The sequence below is a fragment of the Mus caroli genome, chromosome 4 (assembly GCF_900094665.2).
Source record: "Mus caroli chromosome 4, CAROLI_EIJ_v1.1, whole genome shotgun sequence".
Lineage (NCBI taxonomy): Eukaryota > Metazoa > Chordata > Mammalia > Rodentia > Muridae > Mus > Mus caroli.
Genome location: NC_034573.1, coordinates 130,552,095 through 130,563,898, shown reverse-complemented (window position 1 = coordinate 130,563,898; position 11,804 = coordinate 130,552,095). Strand labels below are relative to the sequence as shown.

Below are 11,804 nucleotides of genomic sequence, written 5' to 3'. Positions count from 1 at the left end.
GACTGGGTCCCTTGCCTTCTAGGAGACTCCACACCCTAGGACAATCTGACAGACCACCTTACAGGACAGACACCCTGACATAAGGGTGGCTCAGCTTGGCCACACCTGGACCATGGCTTTAGTTACACGTATCTCTGTCTCTCTATTTAAAGGACACATCCAGATACCCCCCCCCCCCTTGGTGTACTATCTGGCTTGGTGGCAAGGGCCTTTACCTGCCGAGTCATCTCTCTGGGCCCCTCTCTATTTAAACTTCATTTCAGGAGCACGAAGTGAATGTGGAGAGATCACTAGACTTCTTAGTTCCTTTCCCCCAAAGTGGCCACATGGAGTAAATCTCCTTTCCCTACTTTGATCTACTGCTTCTATGATTAATTAGCATATTGGGGACAAGTGGCTGAGCCTAGCTTGTTAGGGCAGCTGGGCACAGGCACTGATCCTGACAGATCCAGTTACCCCAGCAGTCTGGCTGGCAGCTGGCCTGGGCCTCGTTCCTTCCAGTCGCTGTCAGAGCCCTCTCTTAATCCTTCCTCTTTCTGCCTGGCTCAAGATCAAGGTCCACAGAAAGACTAAGGTGGCACTGAGCATTATGTCTGGTCCGAGAGCAGGCAAAAGGCCGCACCCTTGGACTCCCTGGCAGCAAGCACCTACTGGAAGCCTGGATTTAAAGTTCAGGCTTGGTGGAGCTGGGGCTGAGCTCATGTGTCAATATCTTCTTAGCAGGTCCCCTCTCTCTGCTTCTAGACACACACACACACACACACACACACACACACACACACACACCGGTGTGGAGCCTTCCTCAGCCTCAGAGTGAGCACAGCTCAGTCTCAGTGGGACCTGACGTACACCCGAGAGGGTTTCTGCTCTTGGTGACCTCTCCTGCATTAAGGTACAAAGTCTTTTTGGTTTGTGTTTCTGTTTTAATAGATCAGGCCGGCCTCGAACTCACAGAGATCCACTTGCCTCTGCCTCTCCGAGTGCTGGGATTAAAGGTGTGCGCCACCTCTGCCAGGGTCAGGTTCTGAATCTTAATCCCAATCACAAAGTCCCCTTTGTAAGCTTCAAAGATTCTAGAATTAGGAGGTAGACATCTTGTGTGTGTGTGTGTGTGTGTGTGTGTGTGTGTGTGTGTGTGTGTGTGCAGTGTTGTGGAGCAGAATCTCTTAGCCCAGGCTGGCCTTGAAGTCCATGTGTAATCAAGGATGATTTTGAATTTCTGATCCTCCCACTGGCACCTCCCAAGTGCTGACATTTGAGGTATAAGCTACCCGGTCCAGTAGAAGTGTGGATAGGGTTTGAACCCAGGGCTTCATTTGTGCTAGGCAGCAAGTCTACCAACCTGGCTGGGGGTGGACCTCTTTGACAGGTCATTACTCTGCCTAGGATAGAAAGGTTGAGCAATCTACCCCCAACCCCAACCCTGACCCCGACCGCCCGGAAGCAGTGCAACTGGCAGCCCCCTTTCTCCCATTCTGGTTCTGATATCTATAGACTGGATGGGGGTCTGCTGGAAAGTGGCCACAGGAAGCTTGTAACTTGACAACTGACTTCTGAAAACTGAGACACCTTCATGGGTGTCCTGGAGACAGGAGATCAGAGGAGAGGCACCCTGGAGACAGAGAAGAGCCACGGAAAGTCTGTCTCACCCAGGCTCCCTAAAGGCAGGAGGTCCTTTGTGGAAGAGAAAATTGGCTCCCTGCAGGCAGCAGTGGGAAGCCTGGTTGGCCCCGCCCCCAGGGCCATCGTCCTTACACTTACCTGGCTGTCCCCAGCTTTGGGACACTGGCCTCTGAGGTTGTTGGTTGTTCTGAGCCATAGAGGAAGAGGACGATGTAAGAGGAAATCAGAGTCCCCCTCCTGTTCCTTTACCTCAGACTCAGACAATAAGAGGAGTCTTGATGCAGGGTGGTGGTGGCGCACCCCTTTAATCTCGGGACTAGTGAAACAGAGGCAGGCGGATTTCTGAGTTTGAGGCCAGCCTGGTCTACAGAATGGGTTCCAGGACAGCCAGGGCTACACAGAGAAACCCCTATCTCAAACAGTGAATGAATGAATGAATGAATGAATGAATGAACGAACGAACAAACAAATAAATGAAAAAGAAAGAAAAAGTAGTCTTGAGATATCTGTAAGACATGTATGTATGTAAGACATGTATGTATGTAAGACATGTATGTATGTAAGACATGTATGTATGTAAGACATGTATGTATGTAAGACATGTATGTATGTAAGACATGTTTGTGGTTAGGTTTGTTGGGTACGTTCAGCAGTAGCCAGGTTTAGGAAACTCTGCTCAACTCACGACGGGTATTTAATGTCTCACAGTCCTGAAAGCCAGCCACAGCCCACTCAGGCACAGCTTGATGCCACCATTGTTCATTCATACCCAGTTTTACGGCTTTAATGTCAGCTTTTCTTTCTCAGGCAGACTCTCTTCTTGGGTTCCTAAGACAGCTGCTGGAAACACTGACCAGGACTCTGCCTCTAGATTCAAGTACACAAACAAACAAGTTTGCCTTATTGGTGACTCAAAACACTTTGGAACGAGACCATGCTGGTCCCCATCAGCCTGTGTTGTACCTTGGGTCATCTGTTTGTGGTCTTGTGTCCTCTCAGCTGCCGTGTCTCTCTGGGAAGTCACCCAGCTCTGCTCCCTCTGGATGTTGAACGTCACCTAAGGCTTACGTGCTGACAGCTTGGTCTCTGGGGTGACGCTGCTGGGAGAGATGAGTCCTTTAGGTCCACATGTGCATGTCACCCACAGCCGTGGTGGGGCCTTCCTCTTCATGAGTGGGTTTCTCGGCTTCCTGGTTGTAATAAGGAACCCTGACTGACAGTACCCGTGGACACTGGCATGTGAGTTCAGACAGTAAGGAAACCAGGGAGGGGACAGTGGTGTTAAGAAGACTAAGTCCCCGGAGAGCCATTTCACGGTTAAGTAGAGCATGCGCGTAACTTGACTGAACCCATTCCCTCGTCTATAAAATGAGAGTTCAGATCCCTGGACTGAAGTCAAGAGGAGGGGTTTGTAGAAGTAAAGAGAAGGGACTATCTGGCCACCGACATCACTTCTTAAGTGTCTACTGTGTCCCGTGTTTCATCCCAAAGACCCAGTGATGGTCTGGGCAGATATAGATCCCTGAATCTGGAGACCTAAAGGAATTGACACCGTGACTGAGAGACATTGGTGTCCTAGGAACATCTGCACCTGCCACAGATGCATGGTGTTATTCTCAAAGCTGCTTAAAGGTGGAGGACTTGGAACCAGAACCCAGAAGGCCCCAGGGCACTTGGGTGGGTCCTACAATCTCTCCCTTCACACCCCATAGCACAGTAGCTGCCTCCTGGTTAAAGGGCTCCTCTTGCCTGTGGTTTTCGTTTGAAGTTGCTCTTCCTGGCTCCAGGAGAGACCAGCTCTTCCCAAATGGCTCCTGGTAATTGGGGTGGAGAGTGAGTCAGGGCTCCGTGGCTCGACTTTCCCTGCCAGCTGCTGCCTGAAGTGCCTTCTAGGTAGACAGGCAGAGGGTGAGAGCCTCATAATGATTTTTGCATTCTGAGATGAAGCCACAGGGAAAGCCAAGGCCATGTGTGCATGCCTGCTGTGGCTGTGTACTTCTGTGACATGCCATGGGGGGGGGGCAGGGGTGTGTAGGAGGGTCTGTAGGTGGCAGTGTCCCAGGACAGGGACAGAGCCCACTATAGGAGACACCTGGGTCTAGACCTCACTTCACAGTGCTCTAACTTCACTGAGGCTGGGATCCTTCTTTGGGCCTCAGCTTCCCTCCCTGTAAATGAGGACTCCTTGATCCCGCCATTCCTTGACGGAAGATGTCTGCTAAAACTGAAAATAGGAAGAGCAAAACAGGACAGCGCAGGATGCGCCAGGGACAGATGGCCTTGTGCTTGGGTTCCAGCAGCCTTTCTCCAGTTAAAGGCACAGGGCTGTAAGACTGATGTGAGAATCCAGCTGCGGCTCAGACCACAACACCTGCAGCCCTTACTCCCTCATGGGCACCAACCAGGACACAGCCTTCGTCCCAAGCTAACAGACTCCCAGGGGCCCAGGGTTTCTCTTCTGAGAGGTGAGTTTACATCAAAGGGGGTATTAGTAGACTCACACATTGGTCCCTACCCCTTCCCTGCCTCCTACCTGGGAACCAGAGAGCGTGGTTTCAGGATTGCGCTGTCAGATCTCTCCTATCCTCAAAAGAGAGAGACCCCTACCTCTACCAGTTGACAGAGAAACACTATTTTGTAAAAGATTTGTTTATCTCTCTCTCTCTCTCTCCCTATTTATTTATTTATTTATTTATTTATTTATTTATTTATTTATTTAATACACTGTAGCTGTCTTCAGACACATCATTAGAGGGCATCAGATCCCATTACAGATGGTGTGAGCTACCATGTGGTTGCTGGGATTTGAACTCAGGATCTCTGGCAGAGCAGTCAGTGCTCTTAACTGCTGAGCCATCTCTCTAGACCCTAGAAACACTATTTTAAGTAGTACAAATAAGGACTCCAGCTGGGGACACAGCTCAGTTGATAGATTGCCTCATGTGCACAAAGACAGGAGTCCAATCCCAGATGGTGTGTGGGTGTATGGTGTGTGTCTCTGATCCTAGCGCTCGGAGGTGAAGCAGGAAGATCAGCTGTTCAAGGTCATCCTGAGCTGTGTAGTGAGTCTGGGCCAGCCTGGGCTACAGAAGACTGTTCTTGTTTATTTGTTTTTGTTTTGCTTTAGTTAGGTTGTTGTTGTTGTTGTTGTTGTTTTGGTTTTCGAGACAGGGTTCTGCATAGCCCTGGCTGTCCTGGAACTCACTTTGTAGACCAGGCTGGCCTCGAACTCAGAAATCCGCCTGCCTCTGCCTCCCAAGCGCTGGAATTAAAGGCGTGCACCACCACGCCCGGCTAGTTTTTTTTTTTTTTTTTTTAAGGTGGGCCACCAGCCACATGCTGTGGTCCTCTGAGTCCATTTGGCTGCAGATGTCCCCAGATCCATTCAGTGTCCCTACATTAAGTCACCAACAGGAACCTGGGAGCTTCGGGGAAATGAAGGAGTAGCTGAGGACAATGGAGGACCCTCCTTGCATCTCAGTGACTTGGTCAAAGGCAAAGGCATCCTGCTTGATTGAAGCGGATCTGAAATGCAACAGGTCATGGGGTTGCAGATGTTTGCGCCTTGAGTGTGGGGACAACGGCTTGAGCCACGCTTGCTCTTGTCCTGCCTGCCTCCTGAAGTAGAGCTTGCCTGCTGGAAATCTCAAGCCCACCACACATCAAACCCAGTCATGTGCCGTGCTAAGGTGGCTCTTGTCAATGACAGACTGTATGTAGGAAAGGCAGTGCCCTTGCATTAGACTTTCTGGCTGTGGCACTGCTGTCCTTCTGCGCCTAACACTGCGACTTCATACACACATCTGTCAGGAAGCACATTTCAGTAAAAGGTGGGTACCCAGATGGAGTTGTGCCCCTGTCTCCCCCTGAGATAACTTATAGGCAAACAGGGAAACCCAAACAGGTCTGTCTCCTTTCTGAAACACTGTAGTGCTTGGTCTGTCTAACCCCCAAACATCCCAGAAAAGACTGAAGACTATAAAGGACCTTGTCTTAATTAGGGTTACTATTGCTGTGATGAAACACTGTGACCCAAAAGCAAGCTGGGGAGAAAAGGGTTAATCTGGCTTACCCTTCCACACCATAGTCTATCACTGAAGGAAGTCAGGACAGACACTCAAGCAGGGCAGAAACCTGGAGGCAGGAGCTGATGCAGAGGCAATGGATGAGTGCTGCTATCTGGATTGCTCCTCATGGCTTGCTCAGCCTGCTTTCACACAGAACTCAGGACCACCAGCCCAGGGATGGCCCCACCCACAATGGTCCAGGCCCTCCCACATCAATCATTAATTAAGAAAATGCCCTACAATCTTGCCTACAGCCCGATCTTACAGAGGCATCTCCTCAATGGAAGTTTCCTCCTCTCAAATGACTCTAGTTTTGTCAAGTTGACAGGAATCCAGCCAGCACACATCTCTAGATGGCTTGAACTACCAAGCGCAGGGTAGACTCTGTGGGAACAACCATTGCCCTGCACTGTTTAGGGAATATGACAAGACCCTGTACATATACAATTTTTAAAAAAGGAGAGTCAGCAAATAATCCTTCCAAACAGGTTGTCAGTCAGCTGTCACAAAGACCAGAAAGCCAATGGCATATGACAGAGTAGGACCTGTGTTGTTTAGAATGACATGGGAGGGGGGGCTGGAGAGATGGCTCAGCAGTTAAGAGCACTGACTGCTCTTCCAAAGGTCCTGAGTTCAATTCCCAGCAACCACATGGTGGCTCACAACCATCCNTAACGAGATCTGGCGCCCTCTTCTGGAGTGTCTGAAGGCAGCTACAGTGTACTTACATATAATAAATAAATAAATAAATAAATAAATAAATAAATCTTTAAAAAAAAGAATGACAAGGGAGCTGAGTGACGTGCTAGTGACCCAGGCTCCTTCTCTCTTGTTGCTCCACCCACCTTGTACTAGGCCCCTACCTCATGATCTAAAGTGGCTGCCTAGGTCCCTATATCACATCTGCATTCTAGCTAATGAGGGAGAAACGGGGGAAGGTGAAGTGATTCCTTCCTTCCTTCTTTCCTTCCTCCCTCCCTCCCCTCCTTCCTTCTCTTCTCTCCTTTCCTTTCTTCCTTTCTTGGACACAACAGAGAAACCATATCTGTCATTTCCTGTCACGTCTCAGACATACCCTGGTTGGCCAGTTGCCACAGATACAGAGAAAAGGCTTCTCTATGGGATAACCTTGTGCATTCCTTCACGTAGGTCACCTCTAGGGGTAGGGCAGTGCAGAGACTTCTTGTTTGGTGTGACTGAGTCCCCTGCACTGGCTTCCTCCTCCACCCTCCAAGCTCTTCCCCCTGCCTCCCAGTTGATGATTCCCAATACACCTACCAATTACTGTCCTTCTCCTCCTCTTCCCGGGAACCCACGCTCCCTGCGTCTGTGGCCATATCATCACTGGCGGAAATGTGACATTTTCAGTCAAATGCAGCACAGACCAGTCGCTCAGCAAAGGATGGTTCTGGGAACATCTAAGTGGAAAGCAGCTGGGTCTGGCCACGCCCATCACCTGCTGTGAGAGCAGCTATTCTCTCACTTTGACAAATGAGGTGGGGAAAGGCCATCCAGGCACCCTGCTTTGTAGAGATCCTTGGGCCACAGACCTGGGAAAGCAGGACACTAGGCCAGGCCAGGCATGTGTGAGTCTGCAGCGAGCCTCCATCCAGGTTGCTTCCCAGGTCTCCTCAAGGCTCCAGGCTCTACCCTGTGCTTTGTAAACTAGAGTGCTGGGCACCACTGAGGTGTGGCTGCCTCATGATTCCTTTTTAATGATGATAACAGCATGTGTTTGAGAGCCACTCACCAGGGGTTGGCCTGAGTTAAACACTCCACAAACATTGCATCGCTCCTTGCCAGCCCTCCGAGGTGGGTGGTGGTTATAGGCTCTGCGGGACGGGGAGGGGCGGCAGATTGCCTGGGGTCCCACAGATGAAAGAGTTTGACTCTGGCCTTGTGCCTTGCACCTGTACCCAGGTCCCCACGGTGACGTCAAACAGAAGCTTAGCTTAATCTCAAGGCAGGAGTCTAGAATGTTCCTGGTGCTGTCGGTGGTGGCAGGACTTCTCTGAGAACCAGCTCACTTCTGCCTAAGCAGGGTTCTGGGGTGCCAGTGTAGAGGGAGGGATGGACTCTGCCTGGGAGTGGATCTCTCTACCCAAGGAGACTTGGCCCTGCTCTAATGAGGAAAGAGGAACAGTGGTGGTCGGGAAGGTTTCTAGGGTGAAGTTGCCTGTTGTGGGGGGAACGAGGAGGAGGCAAGGTCAAGACCTCCCTCCCTCCCTCCACTGCTCCAGCCTCTAGACAATGAGTAACTGCTTAGTGGCTGAATGGCTGATCATGAGGATGTGATGGGGCCTCATGAGGAAGTAACCTGAGGGGGTGACTCAACACTGCCCAGCAGGGCTCTGCCTGGGGTGCAGAGTCCCTTACCAGCCTCTGGAGCTGTCTCCCCATGTCTCCTGTTGTGTGGCCCCTTGGAGAATGTCCTTGTTATCAAAGCCACAGGTCCCTCCATGAGGCATTGTTCTCACGACCTGTCTCCTCCCTGAATTAATGGTGTTCCAGGCCCCCAGGGTCAATCCTTGTGCTCCATCACCCTCTTCATGCCGGCAGGATACAGGGTTGGGGACATTCAGCTGGATTCTCAGGCTTTGCCTCTGGGCTCATGCCCTATGTCCAACAAGACAAGCCATCCCAATGTGGCAGGTTGATTTGTTTAGGTCTAGACCCACACTCCATTGTGACCGAGGCCTTTCACTGTCCCTACCCAAGGGCCCCATGGCCAGGTAGCACTGGGATGCTGTGCTAAAGACCTGGTGTTGTGCATCTCATAGGGTTTTGTCCTGGCCTACAAACGATGGCATATTCTAGGTCTTCAGTGAGTACCTGAGGACTGTGTGCGCCTGCATGGCAGAATCACTGCCTCGGGCATCTTCACATATACAGAGGACCCATGGGGAAGGAGAGGAGTGCTGGGTGGGTCAGGACTAAGTGCTGCCTGCCTGCTGACATCTGCCTTGACTGTGGTCTGGTAGGGCAGAGTGTCTGACTCGTGGGCCCTAATTCAGACCCTGGATCTGAGTGCGGACTAGCATCTGCCCAACCTTCTAGTTCCCTGAGGACTTGTGGGCCACTCAGACCCCAGGACTGTTAGCCAGTGTCCACGGCATTGATGAAGGCCCCAGTGACCCTGCTGGAAGACCCTCCCATAAAGAACAGGTCTGCCCTCGTGGCGAGCCCTGGGTCCTGCCCAGGGTCCAGAAGTGTCCAAGTTTCTACCAGGCAGTGGCTGTGTGGTGTCTGGGACAGGGCTCTCTGGTCACCTGAGAGAGGTGGCTGCCTGTGTGGACCAGAGTCTACCAGACTTGATGTCAGCTCCAGACCTGGTGACCATGGAGAAATCTCTTTAACTAGAGAGCCTCAGTCTCTCCAAGTGGCAAGGTGTCCATGGGGACAGGGTGAGGGGATGCCTCCATGTTCCCAAGACTGGCCCACCTGTGGAGCATCCAGGAAGCAGTGCCCAGCCCTACACTTAATTACAAGGTTGGGATTCAGCCCGCAAGGAGCTCCCAGGACATTGGAGAGCTAACCCAGCAAGAAGGAAGCAGGCACTCCCACCGTGATGTAGGTCCCAAATGAGGGTAGCAGCGAGTACCTCTGCTGTCAGGCAGCTCCTCTGGGTGGGCCTGACGTGATATGCAGTGAGTTGTGGGGTGGGGGTTGTGCCTCTGAGAGGATCCCTGGAGAGAGATGAACTGGGACAGGTAGATAGAGTACCACCAAGAGCCCACAGGGAAAGGAATAAGTGTCACAACTGTGGAGAAGCAACATGCTGAGCCCAGGAGCAGTAGAAGGTGGCAATCTGGAATTCTGGGGGTGTGGCCAGAGTGGGATGAGAAGTTCCCACACTTTCTCGGGGTGGGGTGGGGGCTGCTGAGGGCTTGGTTTTAGGAAGGCTTGTCTTTCCCATGCGTCATTGGGCTAGACTAGATCTCAAAGGCCCAGGAAGAACGCAGGGCTTCTAGCCCCACACAGAATGCAGTTCAAGTCTTCCAACACAGCTGGGCCCCATTGGCCATTAGTACTTGGCTTCTTCTCACTCTTTGAGCCAAGGATCCCTGCCCATCCCCCAGTTTGACAGGAACCCACCCTAAGTACCTAAGTACCAACCTGCATTGTCCTCGCCTCGTGCCCGCCCCACCTGGAAAACATCAAATCCCTAAGCCTCTGGGCTGGTATAGCCTCCAACAGGATGTCTTTCCCAGTCTATCCAGAAGGCAGATTGTCTGTTCTTCAGGGTCCCAGGCAATTCCTGTCTACAGCAGGCAGTGCACACGAGCTCAAATAACTGGCTGGAAGACCTCAGGTAGGCTGTTAAAGGTCCTGGTTTCCTCGTCTGTAAACCACGGTGCATAATGGCTCCTGCCTCTAATGGGTTGACACTTGTAAGCCCTTCTGGGAACGCCTGCTATGCGACTAAGTGGTAAATATCACCCACTATTAATGAGATTACGCTTACCTCATCCGGCTGGCATGGGAATTGTTGTCAAGGGCTTAGTCCTGGTGAGCACTCAGGAAGGCTAAGTGTGATCCTCCCTTGTTACGTACGATCACCATCCTTACCAACCCACCCTCATCACTACTGTCATCCCCCTGCCTCCGTCTCCATCCCTACCACAATCACCAGTCCATCCATTCGTCTTTCCAGATGGGTGGGAAAGAACCGTGCCTGGTTCTTTGGTCTCAGGGTCAAGCTTGGGACCGAGCTCAGGAGAATTAAGGAAGCAGGTGGTGGATGAAGAAGATTGCGTGAGGATTAGAACTGCCACGTCCGTGACCGGAGGGGCACCAAGCTGCCCTCAATCTGGGGACAAGATCAGAAGTTCTAGCTTTGCAGAGGTCTCGGGTAGCCCAGGCTAGCCTTCAACTTGCTTTGTTGAGGAAGATGACTTTGAACCTCTGATCCTCCTGCCTCTGCTGAGTGCTGGGATGAGAGGTGTGGTTTACCACACCTGATTGATGCAGGGCTGGAGACAGAATCTAGGGCCTCCTGATATGAAGCAAGCCCTCTACTAAGGAATCTAGAGGTCAGGGCCCCTCTGGAGTCAGCTTGTCCTAAACCCCTGATCTGAGGCATTTTCTCCAGTGCCAACTGAAGCTGCTAATCCTGTAGTTGGGAGGGTGGCACCTGGAACAGGGTGTGTGAAGCTCTGGGAGAGTCTCCTCTATGGCAGGGGGTGGGAGAATTTGGGGAGGGCTTTCTGGAAGAGGTGCTTAGAGCCGGGAAATAAATCCGCAGGCGTGGCAGTGCTGTTGTTGGTCAGCAGCAGAATGAGAAAAGGAGCCCTGGGTCCACACGAATGCGGTCTCGCACCGGAACCCTGATACACACGCGTGCGGTCTCGCACCGGAGCCCTGGGTCCACGCGAGCGCGATCTCGCACCGGAACCTTGGGTCCACGCGAGCGCGATCTCGCACCTCCTGCCCCCTCACTGCCCACTTCTCATGCCCCCTTCCATCAGGGTCACGAGGACTTGCATCTCTCTTTCCGGTCCTCTCTCAGCATCCTCTCCCTGCATGGTGCCCTCTGCAGAGGTCCCTTGGCTGAGCCCTTAATCCTTGGATGCGGCACTCACCTGGGGGCAAGGCTGCTCACCACCCGGGCCTGCCTGTTGCTAATTCCGGACCCTCTTCTCTCCTGGGGTCTCACGGATCCTCCAAGCCCTCAAGCTGGTTGTGCACCCCAAGACCTGTGTAGGATCTCCTCTCCCCTATTCCTGACACAGTCTGGGGCTTCTTATCTGAGGCTTCAGCGTCCACGTGTGTTTCTCTAGGAGGCTTTTCTATTTGCCTCTTTCATAGGAGGAATCCCAGTTTGAAACTGAGTTTCCTGCTTTAAATTTAACCTTTCCCTTCTCTTAGAAAGTCAACTGTGCAAGGACAAGAGAGACAGGGTCCCTGCTACACAACCAAGGCATCTGAGCTTTGAAATGAGGAAGTGGGGGAGGGGCCCAGGAGGGCTCCCTGGTGAAGGGGTTTAGTGTGGGAATAAATCTGGAGGAAGAAAAGGCGGGTAGCAGTGAGGAGGGGGGTAGTGCTCGGAGCTCCGGGTTAGCAGCTATTCAGTCCTTCCTGAGAACCAGAGCCTTGCTGTTTAAAACATGGTCA

At 52.0% G+C, this 11,804-nt stretch overlaps 1 long non-coding RNA gene across 1 annotated transcript; it reads right to left on the bottom strand.

Annotated features, from left to right (window-relative positions):
- Positions 1-2,295: 2,295 nt before the first annotated feature.
- LOC110292145 lies at positions 2,296-7,612 on the bottom strand. The gene is made up of 3 exons (XR_002377671.1): positions 7,441-7,612; positions 2,587-2,813; positions 2,296-2,490 (listed from the first exon to the last, which is right to left on the bottom strand). It is a non-coding gene; the product is annotated as an uncharacterized LOC110292145 (long non-coding RNA).
- Between the last annotated feature and the right edge of the window lie 4,192 nt (positions 7,613-11,804).